Raw genomic sequence first — 24714 nt, 5'->3', positions numbered from 1 at the left:
GGGACCATCTTATAAACCACCAAACACATGTTGTGTTGATATTTTTGTTCAATATATTAATCACAATACCACTGTCACCATACAGCAAATAAATTAGAATGCTATGGCACTTTATTTCCCTTATAACGCTTTAATAAAAAATAAATGGCAATCTTGTTTGCCGATGGAATTGTACATGGTGACACATATGATTCATTCAGTTTCCTGGCTTAACTGGCTTACTATTGACCATTTATTATTTTCGACATTGAAAAACGATGTTGTCTGAATCAAAAGATCAAAGAGAAGTATTACTCCTATGTTGACAGTTCATTAAGACTAAATCCTTCCTTCGCTCTGCCTTGGGCTCTGGGAGTCGACCTCTAAATGGTTGTTATCCAGCAACCAAGCAAAGTGAACTTGTTCTTGTTACCAATAACCAATTAAAGACAGTCTCAGTCTCATGCTGATCCTTGCTTGCTTTTCTCTGAGTTGTTGTCTTCCCCGAGGCTACAAATAGGAGAGTGTTAGATGAATTTAGTAACTATGTGTTCATTAACCAATTCAACTAAAACACTCTGTCCGTGTCTAAGAATTTGAAAGGTTCTTATTTGCATAAAATGGACAGAGATCAGCCACCAAGATTAGCCAATAGTGTTCATTCTCAAGAGCTCTGATCATAATCACATGTACATTAGTTTATATATCACACATAGCGTCATAGCGTACGAAATGTTCCTCCTCCTCTTGGACAATGACGAAACCCCTCCCTGGTTGGGGACCAGACAGCTTTCCTGTTGTTAGTTTCACTGTGGTCACAAGTTGTCTGTTAACACTTCCTCTTTGCCTATGTACAAACATATTCTTCATCAGACAGGATAGAATTCTGTTAGTTATAATTCTACTTTAAATGTATACATCATTTAGTCATTATTCATAAAAATCGCATAACATAGAGAAAGATAGAATTATACTCAGTGGCAGAGAATGATGGAACAATTCCGCTTTAAAGAGATTGTCTCACAGATCTGCCACATTAGGATTGGTTTTAGCCAAGATCTGTTGTGGACCAACAACTAACGTAATGTCATCAAGGTGATTCTCGCTGGAGGCACTTGTGGTAATATTGGCCATATTGGCTATTGGGTAATATTGTGATTTTGGCTCTGTGTGGGCGGAATAGTTGTGTGTGTGTGTGTGTGTGTGTGTGTGTGTGTGTGCGAGAGAGAGAACACATCAATCATCTCCCCTCTTTACTTTGCTCTACTGTAGCCCATCTTTTTTGTGAAATAATGAATGTGGCTCTTTAGTAGTGATGGGGGACAAATCCATACAGTTACCATATTGCAACATTATTTTCGGATGATATTATATTGATATTTGACTCTAAGTATTGATTTATAATAACAAATTAAATAAATATATATAGGCCTATATGTACAAAACATTAGGAACACCTGATGTTTGCATGACACACTGACCAGGTGAAAGCTATGATCCCTTATTGATTTCAGCTGTGAAATCCACTTCAATCAGTGTAGATGAAGGGGAGGAGACTGGTTAAAGAAGGATTTTTAAGCATTGAAACTTTTGAGACATGGATTGTGTATGTGTGCTATTCTGAGGGTGAACAGGCATTTAAAAGGATTGAAGTGCCTTTGATCGGGGTATAGTAGTAGGTGCCACGTGCACCGGTTTGAGTGTGTTAAGAACTGCAACGCTGCTGGGTTTTTCACACTCAACAGTTTCCCGTGTGTATGAAGAATGGTCCACCAACCAAAGGATATCCAGCCAAATTGACACAACTGTAGAAAGCATTGGAGTCAACATGGGCCAGCATCCCTGTGGAATTGAAGTTGTACCTAATGTTTATATACACTCAAGTGTATATTCTTTGCTACTGTAGGTAGCGTTAGCTAGTGCTAGTCGGCTGTACCCGCACCGAAACACCAGTTTTTTATCATATAGCTTGTTTGACTGATCAAAACTCGTTTTCTTATTGCTCTCCCTTGTCCCTCTGCAGCGGACATAGTTGAGCAATATGTTTGGAACATCGAATCACAATAAAATTGCAGTATTGAATTGCAATAAATATAGAATTGTGAGAATCGCGATCCATATCGTATCGGATCCTACCGTGATAATATTGCATCATCAGGTCCCTGGTAATTCCCAGTCCTACAGCCAACGGAGGTCTGAATCTGGTCTGTGCTGAGCTTTAAGCTACTGGTATGCATTGTTTTTTCACTTTGCTGTCACTCAGCACCTCTAGCTAGCCAGAAATAACTAGGACAGTTTCACAGGGGGCTGGGGCACCACCATGGGCCTGTAGCAGAAGGAGGCCACTGGCTCAGTCATAACTCACTGTACTGGGACCTGGAGTCTACGGCCCGTAAACTCTCTGTCACCTGCAGCACACCACAGACTGACCCTGGCTGCTGTTCCTCACCACCATAAAATTACTCCTCATGAAGGCATTCATTTCTCTCATACATTTGTGACATCATATTTAGAAAAGTTTGTTGATTTGGGTGTATTAGGCTAGAGTTTGCGACTTCATACTATCTTGTTCTTGATGCTTTCCTAACTAGCGGAAACAAACACAAGCTGTTTGCTCTCTTGCTGCAGTGACAGGTAGAGAGAGACACTGGAGTGATGACTACGCAAATATTCAACACAAATTGCACAAAATAAGACGGGATAATATGTCCCTGTGGATGTCTTTATGATACACTTACGGCAATTCAATCCTACAAATCATGGAATGAAATGTTTAGCGAAATAGTGGAGGAAAATAGACTCTCCAAGGTCTGTAAAATGCTAATTTGGCTAATTAACTGTTCATTCAGACAGATCTTTTTGCCAGCAGCATACCACCCTGCATACCACTGCTGGCTTTCTTCTGAAGCTAAGCAGGGTTGGTCCTGGTCAGTCCCTGGATGAGAGACCAGATGCTGCTGGAAGTAGTGTTGGAGGTCCAGTAGGAGGCACTCTTTCGTCTGGTCTAAAAAATATCCCCAGGCCAGTGATTGGGGACACTGCTCTGTGTAGGGTGCCGTCTTTCGGATGGGTGTCCCGACTCACTGCGGTCATTAAAAATCCCATGGCACTTATCGTAAGAGTAGCGGTGTTAACCCCGGTGTCCTGGCTAAATTCCCAATTTGGCCATCAAACCATCCCGGTTACCTAAAAATCCCCAGGTTACAATTGGCTCATTCATCCCCCTCCTCTTCCCTGTAACTATTCCTGAGGTCGTTGCTGCAAATGAGAATGTGTTCTCAGTCAACTTACCTGGTAAAATAATGGATAAGTAACATTTTGGTGGCTGAAAATGTACAGCTGCAACCATTGAGAAACCTTACAAAGGGCCTGGGCTATGGATAAACTAATGTTGTAACGGTTTTTGTAGGTGGAAGAAGGAGTGGATCAAGGTGCAGCGTGGTAAGTGTTCATGTTGTAAATTTAATCAAAACTGAACACTAAACAAAATAACAACGAGGAATAACGAGATGGAAACAGTTCTGTCAGGTGATACACACAAAACAGAAAACAAAACATAGAATACCCACCCACATCACACCCTGACCAAACTAAAAACAGAAACATACAAAGCAATCTACGGTCAGGGCATGACAGTACCCCCCCCCGGAGGAGCTGCGATGTAGCGAGGGAGTTGGCTCAGTTCTCCTACCTGACTTAGCCACACTCCCTGTGTGCCCCCCAATACATGTTTGGGGCTGCCTCTCTCTGCCTCTCTCTCTCCCTGTTGTGCTGCCGTGCTAACTCCTCATATCGCCACCGCTCGGCTTTAGCTGCCTCCAGCTCTTCCCTGGCGCGGCGATATTTCCCAGCCTGTGCCCAGGGTCCCTTACCGTCCAAAATCTCCTCCCATGTCCAGGAGTCCAGATGTAGGCCTAAAATTAAGCAATAAGGCCCGAGGAGGTGTGGTATATAGCCAATATGCCATGGCTAAGGGCTGTTCTTATGCATGACACAACCCTTAGCTGTGGTATATTGGCCATATATCACAAACCCACGAGGTGCCTTATTGCTATTATAAACTGGATACCAATGTAATTAGAACAGTAAAAATACATTTTCAGGGCTCGAACCACCCAGTTTATAATACACAGTATATCTCTTATACTGCATTCAGATGGTTTACACATAATTCATAACCTTTTTTCCTTTTACAATGCATGGAACCCACATAAACAAAGTGTGTATGACAGGGCTGCTTGTGCTTCTTAGGAACTAATCAATCATTCCAAGTGTCCATGGAATATCGCATTGACAGTTCCCACAAGTCGTAAGAAATGTGTGTCTGTGTGAATAGCTCTGGGGTATGGATTATTGTGTTTATAATTAAACCCAGGCCAGGAAAACATGCCCATTCAGATTTACATTCAATGCCAAATATCTATTCCTGTACAACCCTGTACATGACTCTTGAGGGGTATTGGAGAACCCATTAGTTAAAGACCCAGTGAAGTCAAAAACTTGATTTCCTATCTTTTATATATATTTCCACAGTATGAGGTTGGAATAATACTGTGAAATTGTAAAAAAATATATAATAAAAATGATAATGCCCTTTTAGTGTAAGAGCTGTTTCAAAAGACAGAATGACATTTCAGACTGTTTTGGCTGGAGGGAGATTTGGCCTTTAAATTATTTAATAAACCAATAAGAAAGAGAGTTCCAAACCTCTCTGCCAATAACAGTAACTTTTTCATTTTCCCCTCCCCACTCCAACCACTCCCAGACAGTCCTAGCAAAATTCTTGCTTGAGAAGTAGTTTTTTGCTAAGATGGTATTTATGTTTCTTTTCGACTATTTGAATTGAAAACATTCACAGTAAGGTACTTCATTGTTACCCAGAAATGATTTGATATTGAGATAAAAATGCAGAGGCTTTGTGCGAATCTTCACACCGCCCTGTTGTCTCAACTAGATGTAGATTAATGGAACAATCACTTACTGTACCTCTATCCAAACACCACATAAACATTGAACATACCTACATGCAGCAGAAATAATGTGTGTGCATACAGATGTAGGATCTTAATTTGCCATTAAGGAAATGTAAAACGTGTAGCGTTTAAAAAGGCTTTTGAACTTTTTAATTTCCATTTTGACATTTCAGACTTGATTTCCCCTTACAGAAAATGTAATCCACATTATTTTCCTGCTGTAGCAAACTGGCTCAAATTAAGATCGTACACCTGTATGAGTGTAACTGTGCATGCTTGCTTCCGTGCATACTTGCGTCAATGCATGTATTACTGTAAGTACGTCATCAGCCAACTAAATTATTTATGCATGACTAATGTAGTTAATTATACAGTGGACAGAAAAGTGTTTCTCTCATCAGAATGTGTGATCAAGTAGTGCATATTGAAGCATATTTTCTGCAGGGTGTGTTGTAAACCTGGATCGTGTTCGTTAGGGCAGGCAATGAAAAACGAAACTGAGTGTTTCTTAGTGGAGAACTCCAGGTAGACCCTTTCAGTCCGTTTTCTTCTGTCTGGTGCTTCATGAAATCGACCCTGTGCCCTCCTCCATTAGGTGTGCAAGCTTTTGTTCTGGGCCAGGTTGGGTTGTATTGGGCTGTTATTACTGGGTCTGTGGTATAGGAGATGTGGTAGATATAGCTAAAACAGGCCTATCTGGGCCCTAACCTTCAGCCAGTCACAGGCCTCCTCATATCGGCATTAATTAAATAAATTCAGAGAGCTGTAATCAGAGGAAGGAGTAGCTTCCAGCAACAGCAAGCACTCATTAGTCCGCCTCGTTGTGGCCTCCAAGCATACATCAGCATGTCCTATGTGGGAGTGAGACGACTGTCAGAACCTCTTAGAGTTAATTTAGGTTGCTTAACTGTGCCAGAGTGTATGTAGCAGTCCAAATAATTAACAAAGAAGGGGAGCAATATGTCATATACACATGTTTTCAGGTAACCCTCAATTGCTATTAAACCTGTGTAGTTATACTGTCATTAATAAAGTAACACTATTTTATTAACATATTGCCATGGTAATTTCTTTGTGATAAACAGTTGGCCAGTTTTGGGGGAATCTCAATTACACAGTAGAATATGGTGAGGGTGATTGGTGATTGTGTAATCACCTTATTCAGAAGTAGACAGATAGCCACGCTGGATGTCCTGCCATTTAGCTTGCCACGCACTCAGTTACTTCAAATAGTGTATTGTTCATCTGATTATTTACCTAGTGCTAAAATGGAGCTGTCCAGGGCTGAAGTAGACGGTATTTTACGTTGTTTCACTGTGATTTCACTGTGATTTTCAATCTATCCATAAGGTCATAAAATTTATTATTTTTCTCTTCTAGATCACCCTGATATTGACAACACTCTCACTGTGATCACGAGGGCCACCTATCAATATTTGGCTGTGAGTATCATGGGTTAGAAGGCAAATTAAGATAATTGTATTTGCACATGAGCTGTAATCTTCGATAAGGTGATATCTGTTGGAATGAACTCGCCAGAAGGGTTGCTTAGAGAAGAAGAGAGAGAGAGAGGAAAGAGAGTGGGATACAGAAAGAGCAAGAGAGAGATAGGATTTGTTGAGTGAAGTCCTTGCTTTTTTCCACATCAAGAGGTAGCTGTCACTTTCATTGCTGTGATTGGTCCTGACCTCTTTAACCAGAGACTGTTCACTTGAAACACATCGTCACATGCTGCCTTTCCCTCCGCTCCAACCTCCCTCAGAAAGATCATCATCCCTGTAAAGAAACACATTCTCATGTTTCTTTAATTCACATTGTAGTTGTTGTGTTTTTATTTTATTTGTTTAAATGAATTATTATCTATATTATTATTATCTACATGTTTATTCTTATTATTATCACTGCATTGTTGGAAAGAGCTCTCAAGGGTAGAATTTCACTGTACTGTTTTTAACCTGTTGTATCCTGTGCACGTGGTGAATCAACATTGAAACTTAATCAGTAGGAAGCTGCCTCTAGCCTCCCGTCTCTGCTGTAGGCTATGCCGTGGGCACAGACAGTGGCCTGTCTTTGACTGGTAACAGTATGTCAATAGTTACTGCCAATGTCACAGGGTACCCACTGTCACCTGGCATAGTGCTCTGACCAAGTCTGGGGCGAATCACTGTTAACCAATCAACATAATTTATTCATTAATCTACTAGAGAGTGACTGATCAATTTGTATTTTCTACAGTCTACATCAGTGTGGGGATAGCAGGGTTTTCTTGTGTCAATGCAATTTAGAAGCAACCATATGTTATCCCTGGCATGTTACATGGTTACATAATGTCACAAAAAAATATTACCTTCTTGGAAATATGCATGATCTAATGCATTAGCCGGATATACAGTAGATGGTAACACCACAAGATACTCTAATGTATTCTACAGATCATCATCGATCCTAATTGATGAATGGCTCTAAATCAAATCAAATTTATTTATATAGCCCTTCGTACATCAGCTGATATCTCAAAGTGCTGTACAGAAACCCAGCCTAAAACCCCAAAGAGCAAGCAATGCAGGTGTAGAAGCACGGTGGCTAGGAAAAACTCCCTAGAAAGGCCAAAACCTAGGAAGGAACCTAGAGAGGAACCAGGCTATGAGGGGTGGCCATATGAGGTGTGGCTCTACAACACTACCAATAGAAAGTATATTCTACAGTACGACAGACAGGCGTGGTCAAACCAAGCCATGAATGTGTTGGACTCCATTAGACTATCTTTCAGCATGATAAACCCAGAGAGGCTGGGCTTCCCCAGAGTGCCATCTGTTCTGACATAATGTCCCAGTTGATCACTGAGGCACAGAGAGGAGCCACACTGTGGTGTTGTGAAGAAGGGGAATAGGCGTGGAGATGCGGGGCAGGCCACTGTGTGTGTGTCTGTCTGTCTGTGTGTGTGTGTGTGTGTGTGTGTGTGTGTGTGTGTGTGTGTGTGTGTGTGTGTGTGTGTGTGTGTGTGTGTGTGTGTGTGTGTGTGTGTGTGTGTGTGTGTGTGTGTGTGCGTGCGTGCGTGCGTGCGCACGCATGCCTGGGTGTGTGCTTGTAGAGAGAGAGAGAGATAGGAGCCATGATTTACTATAGGATGGGGCTTTTGTGGGCTAGTCTCCTCTCCAGCAGGCACACACTGCCCTGATTGCCTCTCCCCGTCTCAAGCACTCACCTGATTAATCAGCCATTTCCTTGTGTGATGACAGCCTGGAGCCACAGGGGCCCAGCGAGGGTTAATAAAGCCAAGAGAAGAGCACCTCCTGGGAGAACAGATACTGCCCTCTGCCCACCCCTCTGTCCTTCATACCAGATGAAACACAGGTGGCCCTGTGTGCAGCCTAATCAACATTAACATTGATCAGTTTAACATTTATTGAATGGAAATTGATACCGCAGGGAATAGATATTCATATGTAGGTGGACGCCAGAACGGCTATTGAATATTGTGTTGTAAGTTTGCTTTGTGAATCTGCAATATTATTGACGAGAAGGGTATGCTCAGAACAGACGTTATTTGGAACGGAATAGAAACCCTGGACTTACATTGAATGTGTAGGCCTATTAGGTAATCTATAATATCTTTAATGTTATTGATTTTCTGTTGCTATGGCTCAGGCCAGGCATGTGTACTACCAATTAGATCGTGTTTTACTCTCTCTCTCTCTCTCTCTCTCTCTCTCTCTCTCTCTCTCTCTCTCTCTCTCTCTCTCTCTCTCTCTCTCTCTCTCTCTCTCTCTCTCTCCACCGCACAAAGATTATGCTGATTCAGCATCTGTTCATGTCTCAGTCTTTAAACAAGAGAAGATTCGACATTACTTAGACATTGTACGTGGCTTTAGCTGTTCCTCCCCACATTGTGAAATAACAGTGCTCTAGGTGAAAGGGTTCCCTTCCCTTTCACCGTGCCAGATTCAAAGTGGGCCAACCACAGCTGGAAGGCACCTCGTTTCGTTTGGCAGCTCAGTGCTGTATGAGAGAGAGAGAGATTCTGCAGTCACAGCCCAGTGGCGTCTCCTCAACCCCCCCACTTCCCATCCAACACCAACCCCTCTCCGTTTCCCCTCTGTTCTGTCTGCCCACTCCCTTCCCTTCGCCTACAAGCTGTTGGCTTGATGAACACTTATTGGGTATTCCTTTAAGAGACTGGGGAGAGATTGTCAAACTGCAGAATTGGAGACATCACAGACATAGTAGTATTATTAAGGGAGGGAAACCACTGGTGCTTCACTTGATTAATGGGGGGCATACATCTCAAATCAAAATCAAATCAAATTTTATTTGTCACATACACATGGTTAGCAGATGTTAATGCAAGTGTAGCGAAATGCTTGTGCTTCTAGTTCCGACAATGCAATAATAACCAACAAGTAATCTACCTTATAGACACAAGTGTAAGGGGATAAAGAATATGTACATAAAGATATATGAATGAGTGATGGTACAGAGTGGCATAGGCAAGATACAGTAGATGGTATTGAGTACAGTATATACGTATGAGATGAGTATGTAAACAAAGTGGCATAGTTAAAGTGGCTAGTGATATCTGTGCATGCGTGCATGTGTGTGTGTGCACTGTGCATGCACGTGTGTAGGTATCAACTTGTTTATGTGTATAGTCCATGATATAGCTGCACAAGCTGCTTATCTTTGTTTTTAATTATCCAGCATTGTTGTTCAATGAGGATTTGTTCCTCTCCTGTGCTCTTTTTTTTGTCTCACTGTTCAGCAGTTTATTGAGAACTATTACTGCTACTATCTCTATGAATGTCTCTCAGTATCATCACTGTGTATAATAATTAGGAGTAGTAGTAGCAGTAGTAGTAGTAGTAGCAGTAGTAATTGTAGTAGCAGTAGTAGTAGTAGTAGTAGTAGTAGCAGTAGTAGTACTAGTAGCAGTAGTAGTACTAGTAGCAGTAGTAGTAGTAGTAGTAGTAGTAGTAGTAGTAGTAGTAGCAGCAGCAGCAGCAGTAGCAGTAGTAGTAGTAGTAGTAGTAGTAGCAGTAGTAGTAGCAGTAGCAGTAGTAGTAGTAGTAGCAGTAGTAGTAGTAGTAGCAGCAGGAGTAGTAGTATCAGTAGCAGTAGTAGTAGTAATAGCAGCAGCAACAACAGTATAAGTTATATTCAACTAATCTAAAGAAGGACAGTTTTATTGCTTCTTTAATCAGAACAGTAGTTTTCAGCTGTGCTAACATAATTGCAAAAGGGTTTTCTAATGATCAACTAGCCTTTTTAAATGATAAACTTGGATTAGCTAACACAACGTGTCATTGGAACACAGGAGTGATGGTTGCTGATAATGGGCCTCTGTACGCCTATGTAGATATTCCATTAAAGATCAGCCGTTTCCAGCAACAATAGTCATTTACAACATTAACAATGTCTACACTGTATTTCGGATCAATTTGATGTTATTTTAATGGGAAAAAAATGTGCTTTTCTTTCAAAAACAGGGACATTGCTAAGGGACCCCAAACTTTTGAACGGTAGTGTACATGGATTAACACTTCACGGCAGACTGGAACCATTTAACTCTGTTTTGTTTGTAGCTACAATTTGTTTGGTCAGCGTTGTGCCAAGTCACTCCGGTTCACACTGACCATGGCGTGTGCAGAAAGTAGCCAATCACTTTTTCTATGTTGATAGTGCCCTGCTAAATTCAGGGCATCAATGTTGTTGAGAAAAATAGCAAAACTTTTGTAGTTCTTGATGGCTAACATTATATCTTTCAAAAACAGCATGGTAGAAAGGCCTGTCAACACATAGTGAACAGCTCATGTTATAGACAGAAGCATGCTACATGGCAGACCAATCCAAACTCATCTCCCGGCATGTCCAGCCCATCCATTATCTCAGCCGACTTTTTCCGTGGCTAAACCAACCAGGCTTGTAATTGAACCATTTTATTCATATTTATGGATGGAATACACGTTTGTTATTAAGGCACATGAAAGTTTCTGTTCCAGAAGCTATTTCTGCATTTTGATATAAAATAAATGTTCACGTTCAAATGCTGCTCCTGTGAAGTAGTGACGTGTGACATATGCCTAGTTTTTTGAAACAAGTCACAAATGTGACACGAATCAATACAGTGTTGATACTGAGTCAGCCCTGCATTTTAGGCCACTGTGTCATAAGATACTGGATCTGTAGCGGCTGTTGTCGGGAGAGGGAGAAGACCAAGGTGCAGCGTGGTAAGTATTCATAATACTTTTAATAAATACGAATACTTGAACCAAAAACACGACAAACGAACAGTTCTGCAAGGTGCAATATACAAAACAGAAAACATCTACCCACAAACACAGGTGGGAACAGGCTACCCAAGTATGGTTCTCAATCAGAGACAACGATAGACAGCTGCCTCTGATTGGGAACCATACCAGGCCAAACACAGAAATACAAAACATAGAACAAAACATAGAATGCCCACCCCAACTCACGCCCTGACCAAACCAAAATAGAGACATAAAAAAGGAACTAGGGTCAGGACGTGACAGGATCACTTTCAGGTAAGTTTAGAGCCATTGCTTTAGAACTTTAGACTTACTACACTGTCATTTCAAGTACCATTTGTGACAACCAGTAAGAGATAGTTAAGATAGAACAAACATTGTAAAATGCATACAGTACTTTTGCTTCTGAACCAACAAAAATATCTTCAGAGTAGGAGATATCTGTTCCATTTCAGTCATTCTAGTACATGGCAAATGCTGTGACAGAGTCAGTGAATTGACTTTTAAAATGATTGGATATTTTCCAAGCTCCAGCCGGGTCACCTGTGATTACGAGTCAGTATTTGACGTCTATCCATGTCTGAGGACATCGGGAGATGACGTGGAAACCGGCGACTAGGGGCAACAGTGCTCACTGCCACCTTTAAGTAGGTTTTGGTTTTGCTAGGATGTTGTGGACGGGGATGGCAGATGGGTTTTAACATCTGCCTCTGATTCCAAAGATTGCAAGTTAAAAATCCATCGATAGAAAGTCGTTTTTAAACGTTTCATTTGAAGCCTCTTCCAAACCGTAGCCCTTACCTTAACCATTCTGCATTGATGCCTAATCCTACGATTTTGGAGTTAAGGCCTAAACTGAACCTTAAACACAATTTGCAACAACTTCAACATTTGACGTTTGAGAAACATGGATGAACATCTGATTCTGACGTGAGACTGTGAGAGCTAGTTGCCAAACCAGGCACAGTAATCATCCATTAAACATGTAATCAATTGAAACTACAATTGACAGGTATGGCAGGAGCAAAAAACAAATAACACTTGTTCTTGTTTCTCCAGGCCTGGGTTGTGAAATTGCTAAAGGCCATCCCTCTTTCTTTCATTCCTACTAATTGAGGCCTTATTGATTTCATTTAGGAGTGCTCATCGCTGTCCTCTAGGAGGCAGCTTCACTAACGGGAAGATGATCATTTTCTGCAACACTATAAAAAGCTCAGAGGACTCTGAATTGTCTGGCTCAGCAAAGGTCCCAATAGTACAGAGAGAGCATGATAGAAACATGCTGCAGTACAGACAAATACATTTATTGTGCCAATTCCAAGACGACCCAAATTAAGATCTGAAGGGGTAAGCTAAGAAAATAAATCCATGAGAAAGCTATAGTGTGCTTGCAATGTTTTCTCATTTAATTTCAGCACTACCTCCATCTTTAATGTCCTGTAGGTTTTTCTGCATCTATAAAATTACTTCTGCTGTTGTGATTGTTGTTATGACTACATCAACTATTACTTCTACTTTACATTGGAGGCTGCTGAGGGAAGGACGGCTCATAATAATGTCTGGAATGGAGTCAATGGCGTGGTATCAACCACATCAAAGACGTGGTTTACATGTGTTTGATACCATTCCATTGACACCATTCCAGCCATTAGTATGAGCCGTCCTCCCCTCAGCAGCCTCCACTGTGACATCATTACATCAATGATCTTGTAGAGCCTCTCTACTGCTGCTGCCACGGTGATTTCCGTGATCCATCTTGGCTGTTGCCACAGCGGTCAGAAGTGGTGTTGGAAAGAAAGGTTTGCTTAGTAAGACCAACTGCTGATTCACAGCTTCTGTCAATCTCCTTATAGCTACTTGTGAGATGCCAGTTGGATTTGAGCCCTTACAGCAATTCTTAAGTACAATTAAGTATAAATTGTTCCATGTAACGTTATTCATGACAATAATATTTCTGCTGCAAAGACATTAGTGAGTGTTTATGTGCGTGTGTGTGCCTTCGTGTGTGTGTGTATGTGTTTGTGTGTGCTTATTTTATGCACACGTGTGTGTGCATGTGAGCCTAGTGAGCATTTGAAAGAGAATCTCTCAGCAGTCACTCCTTCAGTGTCAAACTACCTCTTCTGGCTACAGTGTGTGTGCCACACAATGGGGTCTCTCCTCTCTCATTTCTCTATTTTTTCCTAAGCTCTCTCACTCTACTCTACATCCCTTTCTACTTCCTTTTCCTCTACCCATCTGCTGTTCTACTCTCATCCTGTTCTCATGTTGTCTCTTTTCTCCTCTCCTTTTCCTTCCCTGACACATATTTTACAGCTGAACTCTCTATCGTTCCCTGAGATAGACTCTGTACAGTTCCCAGAGGTGCTAGTCTTCGGTGAGGTTTGTTTGAAGTACCGCTAGGTTCTTGATGTGGGATTGACAGTATTGCATATGAATTCTCTCGGGTTGCCCTTCAGTGTTGGAGCAGGGCGGCAGAGAGGAGTGCTGCATACAGCACAGTGTGAGCAGCATCACAAATCAGGAGGCTGAGAGAGTGAGAGCGCTGGAGTGGGGGGAGGATGGAGGGAGGGGGAAGATGGAGTGGGGGGAGGATGGAGGGAGGGGATGGATAGAGGGAGGGGGAGGATGGAGGGACGGGGAGGATGAAGGGGAGGATAGAGGAAGGGGGTGGAAGATGCGGGGGAGAGAAGAGATGGAAAGGGGAGGGGGATCCACTCTGGGGGGAGTGAAAAAGGGAGAGAGTGGAAAGAGGGAGAGGAGGAGGGGATTGAGAGAATGAAGGGTCATGTGAGAGAGAATGTGTGTGTTTGTACGTTCATGTGTGTGTGGGTAAAGGAGAGTGAGTACTGCTGCAGTGGGAACAGTGAGAGGAGGACTGCAGTTTCTTGGGCTTATGGGCGAGCGAATCGAGGGACGTTATTAAGGCACTGTTACATTAACCCTTAAGTGCCTCTCTGGTGAATGGGTTGGCCCGTCCATTGTGGATAATAGGATCAAGGAGATTGCTCTGGTAAGGGTGTATTCCAACTATTTTTGCCTCCCTGGCTTTAACTCCTTATGGAATATAGGGGGAGACTTTATGCATAGATAGGAGGAGCTAAATGTTGCTGTCCGGTGCTGAAGTGCAGAAACTACGCTGTAGGCTGGGGGAACTGAGTTGGTGCTGGTTAAGGCTGCACTGTGACTTGATTGATCTCATCTCTACTTGTATTGCACAGATGGATAATCTTAAGTGGGACAGGTAATGTGTATGCTTCGCTTTGCATGTTATTTTCGAGTGCATACTGTGCAAACTTTTGTGACAAGCTTGATGATCATTTATGGTAAGATTAATCATCTTGGGACATTTGTAGATTTTGAAAGATTGTTTTCTTGATTTTGAAAGATTGTTTCATGATAAGGTGTGAGATGTGCTTTTGTACTGTGTTTGGGACCTGAGAACACAGTCATTTGCTTTGGGGTCTTTGCAGGAGCACTATGGTGAGTATACAATAGGTCACTCTCATTGATAATGTCTAATTTAGCCTAGGTGGCTCGGTTTGTAGTGTAGTGGAGTAGCTACCTTTATTTTCCTGGAGTACGTCCAGGAGGCAGCCCTTCTGACAGCTGCTCTGTTTACCCCACCAGCTTCTATTAACACCTCACCCTGTCCTGCACTGTCAGGAACCACGACGTGGTGCAGCCACAAACACATGGCACCCCACCTAACAAACACCAGCCTGTACCTGCTCGATATCAATCAAATCAATCACATTTATTTATAAAGCCCTTTTTACATCAGCAGATGTCACAAAGGAGTTATACAGAAAACCAGCCTAAAACCCCAACCAGCAAGCAATGTAGATGCGACTTAGCGTGATGGCTAGGAAAAACTCCCTACGAAGGCAGGAACCTAGGGAGGGACTTAGAGAGGAACCAGGCTCTGAGGCGGCCAGTCCCCTTCTGATGTTCAAACGTTCATAGATGACCAGCAGGGTGAAATAATAATCACAGTGGTTATAGAGGGTGCAACAGGTCAGCACCTCAGGAGTAAATGTCAGTTGACTTTTCATTGCCAAGCATTCAGATGTTGAGACAGCAGGTGCGGTCAGTCAGGAGTCGTCCGGTCAGGTAGTCCTGAGGCATGGTCCTAGGGCTCAGGTCCTCCGAGAGGGGAGGGAGAGAGAGAGAATTTTAGAGAGCATACTTAAATTCACACAGGACACCAGATAAGACAGGAGAATTACACTAGCCCCCCGGCTCATAGACCATTGCAGCATAGATACTGGAGGCTGAGACAGGGGGTGTCGGGGGACACTGTGGCCCCGTCTGACAATACCCCCGGACAGTGCCAACCAGACAGGACATAACCCCACCCACTTTGCCAAAGCACAGCCAACACACAACTAGAGAGATATCAACAGACCACCAACTTACTACCCTGAGACAAGGCTGAGTACAGCCCACAAAGATCTCCTCCACTGCACGAGCCCGAGGGTGCACAAGACCAGACAGGAAGATCACGTTAGTGACCCAACCCACTCAACTTGATTATAGCGTAAAAAAAGCCAGGCATGCCAAGACGCACCCCTTCTAGTGACAGCATGGAAGAGCACTATTAAGTCAGTGACTCAACCCCTGCAACAGGGTCAGAGGCAGAGAATTCGAGTGGATAGAGGGGAACCGACCAGGCAAAGACAGCAAGGGTGGTTCATCATTCCAGTGCCTTGCCGTTCACCTTGGGCCAGACTATGCTCAACCATAGAACTTACTGAAGAGATGAGTCTTCAGTAAAGAGTTAAAGGTTGAGACCGAGCCTGCGTCTCTCACATGCAGACTATTCCATAAAAATGTAGCTATGTAGGAGAAAGCCCTGCCACCAGCTGTTTGCTTAGAAATTCTGGGGACAATACCAAGGGCTGCGTCTTGTGACTTAGGAGCAAGTCCATGTAATGCTTTGTAGGTTAGCAGTAAAACTTTGAAATCAGCCCTAGCCTTAACAGGAAGTCGGTGTAGAGAGGCTAGCACTGGAGTAAATTGATCAAATTCTTGTCAATATTCTAGCAGCCGTATTTAGCACTGAAGTTTATTTAGTGCTTTATCCTTCACAGTTTAATTTGAGACAACTTTACAACCATCAAGATTAATTGTCAAATCAAACAGCAGATCTCTTTGTTTCTTGGGATCTAGAACTAGCATCTCTGTTTTGTCCGAGTTTAAAAGTAAAACATGCTGCCATCCTCTTCCTTATGTCTGAAACACAGGCTTCCAGGGTTGGCCATTTTGGGTCTTCTCCATGTTTAATCTAAATGTACAGCTGTGTGTCGTCCACATAGCAGTGAAAGTTGACATTGTGAAAGACATCACCAAGAGATAGAATATATAGTGAAAACTATAATGGTCCTAAAACAGAACCTTGAGGAACACCGAAACTTGTCAGAAGACAAACCATCCACAGAGACAAACTGATATCTTTCCGACAGATAAGGTCTAAACCAGGCAATACTGGGGTAGGAGCCTAGGTGGCACCCTGTAGTCTTCCCTCAGGGGTCTGTGTAAGCTAGGACAGGACAAAGAAGGAGCAGATAAAACAGAGGTTGACAGATACGCTGAGAAGTATGGAGAGGGGAAACTGGAGAGAGGCCATGGGGGTTTTATGAAGAGCTACAGGATGCACTTTTTTACGATATGTCTTGTGCGCCGTGTAGCTAGAGCAGGCAGGCTGGCAGGCAGAGCTGTGAGGGGACAGTTCCAAGGACATGGCTATCTTGGGCTGGTCACTTCCCACCTCAACAGTGCTGCTGGGTCTCATTGTTGGGCTCTGCTCCAGGACAGTACACTGATGTAGTTATGCACCAGAACAAAGGATCTTGATGATTTCATACAGCTTTCTCGAATGAAAATAAAAAACGTCTTTGAATCAGGATACATGTTTTTATCGGTAGCTTTATATCTCATTGAGATGAGAGCCATAAATGCACATTTTTATTGTATGGAATTTAAATAAAGCAACAAGTGTAAGCATTTCCGCCATTCCATCGGAAGTAGAAGTGAAGTGTCTTAGATTAGTCTTTGCCTCTCAACAGACTATGCGTCCTGAAGTGACTTCCTAAAATGCAAACCAACCAACTACGTTGATCCTGTCCCTGGAGACATTGGCCATGTCCAAGAAGATGAAAACTGTAATGTATCATAGATAAATTGTGACTGACTGATCCAAAAAATAATAATGAGTAGTTATTTATGATGCAAGGTTCTTTGTAGATCAGTCAGTAGGCAGTCACCTGCAAGTCCAGAGTCTCTGTCACTGCTTTTCAACCGCTCACTCCCAGCCAATACATTTCAGGAGTGGGGGTGGAGTGGTCACATGACTATCAGTCTTGTACTCAGATGAAAACAAATGAGCATGTCTGTGTTTGGGGGGGAAAGCACCCCCATGGACTGAAACCAATCATTGACTGAAATCTTTCCCATCAGTAAAACAACACCCACCACATTCTTATTGTGGTTAACAACTGCTTTAAAATGACCTACATTGCTGACTGTTGATGTTAGAAGATAACTCTCAAAACTGTGTCATTTTTCAGCCTCCAAAACATTCAGGCAGGCTCATTCGGGCCTTTTTACTCCCATAGCTCAGCCTGCCAAATCCCTTAGTGACTACATCCAGATAGTTTGTCTCGGTGTCTGCTCATGTCCAGCAGCTGATGAATTGACAGCTGGTGTCCCACTAAAAGAAATGTAGAAAAAAGTCTAATTTGAACTATTCTGTGTCCTGTCCCCCTATCTCACAGTAGACACACCATGTCCACTGCGCTCCTGCCATTTCTATTTGCTGATGTTTTGCCATATTCATATTTGTAAAGAGACAGTCCAATACTGTGAAATACCTTTCACACACAGACAAAAATCCCACGATTTTAATATCCCACCTTCTTTTACCTGCTTTTTTTTATGTTTCTGAAAGGTGTAGGGGGTAAAAAATGTGGTATATTAAATCCCACCTCAAGACCTAGTCATATAACCTGCATTTTCACAGATCCTGTAACAAAAATACAGGTATCGGGTCTGTGTGAATGGTTCTTCAGTGACAGTTGTCAGATACACTACATGACCACACCTGCTCGTCGACCATCTCATTCCAAAATCATGGGCATTAATATGGAGTTGGTCTCCCCTTTGCAGCTATAACAGCCTCCAATCTTCTGGGTAGACTTACCACTAGATGTTGGAGCATTGCTGTGGGGACTTGCTTCCATTCAGCCGCAACAGCATTAGTGAGGCCGGGCACTGATGTTGGGCGATTAGGCCTGGCTCGCAGTCGGTGTTCCAATTCATCCCAAAGGTGTTCGATGGGGTTGAAGTCAGGGCTCTGTGCAGGCCAGTCAAGTTCTTCCACACCGATCTCGACAAACCATTTCTGTATAGACCTCGCTTTGTGCACGGTGGCATTGTCATGCTAAAACAGGAAAGGGCCTTCCCCAAACTGTTGCCACAATGTTGACGCACAGAATTGTCTAGAATGTAATTGCATGCTTTAGAGTTAAGATTTCTCTTCACTGGGAAATCCTAAGGGGCCTAGCCCGAACCATGAAAAACAGTCCTAGAACATTATTCCTCCTCCACCAAACTTTACAGTTGGCACTATGCATTCGGGCAGCTCTCACTCTCCAGGCATCCCTCAAACCCAGATTCATCCATCCGACTGGCAGATGGTGAAGCGTGATTCATCACTCCAGAGAACGTTTCCACTGCTCTAGAGTCCAATGGTAGCGAGCTTTACACCACTCCAGCCGACGCTTGGCATTGCGCATTATGATCTTAGGTTTGTATCCGGATGCTCGGTCATGGAAATCAATTTCATGAAGCTCCTGACGAACAATTATTGTGCTGATGTTGCTTCCAGAGGCAGTTTGCATCTTGGGAGTGAGTGTTGAAACTGAGAACAGACGATTTTTATGAACTACGCCCTTCAGCACTCGGCGGTCCCGTTCTGTGAGCTTGTTTGGTCTACCACTTCACAGCTGAGCCGTTGTTGCTCCACTACGTTTCCACTTCACAATAACAACACTTACAGTTGACCGGGGCAGCTCCAGCTGGGAAGACATTTGACAAACTGACTGTTGGAAAGATGGCATCCTATAATGGTGCCACGTTGAAAGTCACTGAGCTAGAATCCACTCATTTGAAGGGGTGTCCACATACTTTTGTATATATATAAATCGAGTGCATTCTGAAAGTATTCAAACCCCTTCCCCTTTTCCACATTTTATGTTAACAGCTTTATTCTAAAATGGATTAAATAAAACATGTTCCTCATCAATCTACACACAATACCCCATAATGACAAAGAAAAAATAGGTTTTTAGAAATGTTAGCAAATGTATGAAAATGTATGAACATAAATATCTTATTTCATAAGTATTCAGACCCTTTGTTATGGGACTCGAAATTGAGCTCTGGTCCATCCTGTTTCCATGGAACATCCTTTAGATGTTTCTACAACTTGATTGGAGTCCACCTGTGGTACATTCAATTGATTGGACATGATTTGGAAAGGCACACACCTCTCTATATAATTTCCCACAGTTCGCAGTGCACGTCATTGCAAAAACCAAGCCATGAGGTCAAAGGAATTGTCCGTAGAGCTCCGGGACAGGATTGTGTCGAGGCACAGATCTGGGGAAGGGCACCAAAAAATGTCTGCAGCATTGAAGGTCCTCAAAAACACAGTGTCCTCCATCATTATTAAATGGAAGAAGTTTGGAACCATCAAGACTCTTCCTAGAGCTGGCCGTCTGGCCAAACTGAGCAATCAGGGGAGAAGGGCCTTGGTCAGGGAGGTGACCAAGAACCTGATGTTCCCTCTGACAGAGCTCCAGAGTTCCTCTGTGGAGATGGGAGAACCTTCAAGAAGGGCAACCATCTCTGCAGCACTCCACTAATCAGACCTTGGCCAGACGGAAGCCACTCCTCAGTAAAAGGCACATGACAGCCCGCTTGCAGTTTGCCAAAAGGCACATAAAAGACTCTCAGACCATGAGAAACAAGATTCTCTGGTCTGATGAAACCGAGATTGAGCGTCACACATCTGGAGGAAACCTGGCACCATCTTTGCGGTGAAGGGTGGTGAGTCAGCATCATGCTGTGGGGATGCTTTTCAGCTTCAGGGACTGAGAGACTAGTCAGGTTCCAGGAAAAGAGGAAAAGAGCAAAGTACAGAGAGATCCTTGATAATAACCTGCTCCAGAGCGCTCAGGACTTTGGACTGGGGCGAAGGTTCACCTTCCAAAAGGACAATGACCCAAAGCACACAGCCAAGACAATGCAGGAGTGGCTTTGGGACAAGTCTCTGAATGTCCTTGAGTGGCCCAGCCAGAGTGGCCCAGCCAGACATGAACTTGATCGAACATCTCTGGAGAGACCTGAAAATAGCTGTGCAGCAATGTTCCCCATCCAGCCTGACAGAGCTTGAGAGGATCTGCAGAGATAAATGGGAGAAACTCCCCAATTACAGGTGTGCCAAGCTTATAGCGTCATACCCAAGAAGATTCGAGGCTGTAGTCACACCCAAATGTGCTTCAATAAAGTACTGAGTAAAAGGTCTGAATACTTAAGTACAGTGCCTTGCGAAAGTATTCGGCCCCCTTGAACTTTGCGACCTTTTGCCACATTTCAGGCTTCAAACATAAAGATATAAAACTGTATTTTTTTGTGAAGAATCAACAACAAGTGGGACACAATCATGAAGTGGAACGACATTTATTGGATATTTCAAACTTTTTTAACAAATCAAAAACGGAAAAATTGGGCGTGCAAAATTATTCAGCCCCCTTAAGTTAATACTTTGTAGCGCCACATTTGGCTGCGATTACAGCTGTAAGTCGCTTGGGGTATGTCTCTATCAGTTTTGCACATCGAGAGACAAACATTTTTTCCCATTCCTCCTTGCAAAACAGCTCGAGCTCAGTGAGGTTGGATGGAGAGCATTTGTGAACAGCAGTTTTCAGTTCTTTCCACAGATTCTCGATTGGATTCAGGTCTGGACTTTGACTTGGCCATTCTAACACCTGGATATGTTTATTTTTGAACCATTCCATTGTAGATTTTGCTTTATGTTTTGGATCATTGTCTTGTTGGAAGACAAATCTCCATCCCAGTCTCAGGTCTTTTGCAGACTCCATCAGGTTTTCTTCCAGAATGGTCCTGTATTTGGCTCCATCCATCTTCCCATCAATTTTAACCATCTTCCCTGTCCCTGCTGAAGAAAAGCAGGCCCAAACCATGATGCTGCCACCACCATGTTTGACAGTGGGGATGGTGTGTTCAGGGTGATGAGCTGTGTTGCTTTTACGCCAAACGTTATGTTTTGCATTGTTGTCAAAAAAAAAAGTTCCATTTTGGTTTCATCTGACCAGAGCACCTTCTTCCACATGTTTGGTGTGTCTCCCAGGTGGCTTGTGGCAAACTTTAAACGACACTTTTTATGGATATCTTTAAGAAATGGCTTTCTTCTTGCCACTCTTCCATAAAGGCCAGATTTGTGCAATATACGACTGATTGTTGTCAAATGGACAGAGTCTCCCACCTCAGCTGTAGATCTCTGCAGTTCATCCAGAGTGATCATGGGCCTCTTGGCTGCATCTCTGATCAGTCTTCTCCTTGTATGAGCTGAAAGTTTAGAGGGATGGCCAGGTCTTGGTAGATTTGCAGTGGTCTGATACTCCTTCCATTTCAATATTATCGCTTGCACAGTGCTCCTTGGGATGTTTAAAGCTTGGGAAATCTTTTTGTATCCAAATCCGGCTTTAAACTTCTTCACAACAGTATCTCGGACCTGCCTGGTGTGTTCCTTGTTCTTCATGATGCTCTCTGCGCTTTTAACGGACCTCTGAGACTATCACAGTGCAGGTGCATTTATACGGAGACTTGATTACACACAGGTGGATTGTATTTATCATCATTAGTCATTTAGGTCAACATTGGATCATTCAGAGATCCTCACTGAACTTCTGGAGAGAGTTTGCTGCACTGAAAGTAAAGGGGCTGAATAATTTTGCACGCCCAATTTTTCAGTTTTTGATTTGTTAAAAAAGTTTGAAATATCCAATAAATGTCGTTCCACTTCATGATTGTGTCCCACTTGTTGTTGATTCTTCACAAAAGGTCGCAAAGTTCAAGGGGGCCGAATTCAGTTTTTGAATTGGCAAACATTTCTAAAAAAACATTTTTTGCTTTGTCATTATGAGGTATTGTGTGTAGATTAATGAGGGGAATTTATTTAAAAAAATCTATTTTAGAATACGGCTGTAATATAACAAAATGTGGAAAAAGTCAAGGGGTCTGAATACTTTCCGAATTCACTGTAGAGGACTTGCTGCTTCCTTAATAGTTTCCTGGGTGGAATTAATCATTATTTTCATATGTTTTGGTGAGTGATTTTCTATTTTGTATGTTGGTTACTGTGTGTAATTGAGTTTTAATGCATACTTCCTCATTCTTCATGTTTCCAGTGCATTGTTTCAGTCTTCAGGCCAATGTGCAGTCGGTTCATTAGGTATAGACCTGTTTGTTATGAGAAACAAGGGATAATACCATCCTCCCGTCACCACAGCTCTAATACTGCACGAATGACTAGCTACAGTAAGCATATCATGGGAACAAAAATCAAAGCCACAAAGCAGGCTGAATTATAACCCTCCCAATTTAGTTTTCTCTTTGAACTTGGAATATTTTAGTTGATTCGAGACTAAATCATGTTTTTCAAAGGCTGAACCCAGAGCATGCATTTAAATTTTGTTCTCAACTATGCTGATTACAAAGCAACTATGGGTCTATGATTAGCTGTTATGCTATGATTACTGTCACTCTTTCCTCTGATACATCAACCCAACAACACTAACAAATATGATTTCTCAGCTGGCAACTGTGTCACGCAGGCCAGGTGAGTGAGAGAGAGTGAGAGTGAGAGTGAGAGTGAGAGTGAGAGTGAGAGTGAGAGAGAGAGAGAGAGAGAGAGAGAGAGAGAGCTGGCCTTGTGGTGTTGCGCTGAATGCCAGGCAGACGTTTGGAGAGAGTGGCAGGTCCAGGCCCTGCCATCAGTCCCAGCCTTCCTCAACCGCCCTGCTGCTGATAAGGCATTTTCAACAGTTTTTTTTTTATCTGCAAAGGTGAGAGATAAGCCCCATGCCACTTTTAGATGCTGTTTTCTCCACCGCTTGGTAGCAAATAGCTCTGGGTTGTCCTCCAGAAGTAACTGGGATTGAAAGTAAGTCGTAGAAGTACTAAAGGGAACTGAGTATATGTTAATAAGATTGTTAGAGTTTTCCAAAAATAGTTTAAAATCATAATATCTCCTCATAGCAAGCAATATGTTCACATAAAATGGCTTTCATGTCAGGGCCTCATCAGATATCCTTTAGTAAACGTGAGACTACATCTGACACAGAAACCTTTAGTTATCATTGCAGGAGCCTCCATTGTATTTGTCCTCCATTTTGAAACGAGAGGCTGTTGGGATCCCAATAGATGTCGTCCTATCTGCATTGCTGCAGAAACACGTCTCTTTCTCTGTTTTCACTACAGCTTCACATGCAGATTGGCTCACTATCTCTGTGGCAGTATGATTAATCGGCCTATCTAGGGACAGGCTGGGGTATGAGGTTGGGTAGGGTGGAGAGAGAGAGAGCCTAGCTGTAAATGATCCCAGGCCTCATTGGACATTCAAACAGCAACCCTGTCGCCAAGCCTTCTGAAGGATCCCTCAGATAACAGCTGAGTCACAATCAGCTGCAGGTAGGAGTTAGCTACCATTGTTTTATCCATGGTTTATCCACCCGGTTTGTAAATCTTCCCTTTAGGACTGTCAGGGCACAATGTTACACGTTAGAGAAATACTTTTCTTTGGTTCAGTTCACCCAGATCATCCACAAGGCTTTTCCTTTCCTTTGACATCCTTATCCTGAGCTCTTAGGACAGAATCCATTCCTTTATTGGGTTTTCCGATATTCTTGAAATGATTTTGTGACAATTAAAATGGAAGTGACATGAGGGAATTAAATTATACAAGCTATCCACTGTGACAAGACTTGACATGAAGTGGATTGCACTGTATTGCAAGTTGATTGATCTCTAGTTGGACTGTCAGGTGTCCACAATACATTTCACAGCAGAGGTTTGCATAAGTGTGTGTGGGTGTGTGTGCAATTAACTGTACATGTATGTGTAGTGTGTGTGTGTGTATCTGTTTGTATGTGTATGCTGTGCATGTGTGACTCACTCCATATCACTGTAAATGTCCTCTCCTGGGGAACTGCTCAAGCAGTACTGATGACAAAGTAATGGCAATCAATTCCTGTGTGAATGTGCAACTGTCACCCTCCCTTGCTATATGTCATTAAGCAGGAGAGACCCCTGTCTGTACAGGAATGGGAGAGTTGTCGATGGGGAAGAATATTCTTACCTACTGTAGGCATTGGTGTGGACACCTGATAAGCTGAAACCTTTCCAGACCA

General features: G+C 42.8%; 1 protein-coding gene across 6 annotated transcripts in view; it reads left to right on the top strand.

The window, feature by feature from the left end:
• The window catches only part of LOC109908121 (synaptotagmin-2-like), a 96857-nt gene that overhangs the window by 39316 nt on the left and 32827 nt on the right, over window positions 1-24714 (top strand). For 2 of the 6 annotated variants that reach the window (XM_031794382.1, XM_031794380.1), the window contains exon 3: window positions 6333-6394. The exons of 2 other annotated variants lie outside the window; for them this stretch is intronic. The gene's annotated coding sequence lies outside the window, so the exon portion shown is untranslated. Of the gene's footprint in view, window positions 1-6332; window positions 6395-14044; window positions 14232-24714 lie in introns of those variants that run through there. 2 more of the 6 variants (XM_020506609.2, XM_020506608.2) reach the window with 1 other exon arrangement.

Source organism: Oncorhynchus kisutch, linkage group LG17 (genome assembly GCF_002021735.2).
Source record: "Oncorhynchus kisutch isolate 150728-3 linkage group LG17, Okis_V2, whole genome shotgun sequence".
Classification (NCBI taxonomy): Eukaryota; Metazoa; Chordata; class Actinopteri; order Salmoniformes; family Salmonidae; genus Oncorhynchus; species Oncorhynchus kisutch.
The sequence above is the reverse complement of the archived record's forward strand: the minus strand, read 5'-3'. Positions and strand labels throughout refer to the sequence as shown.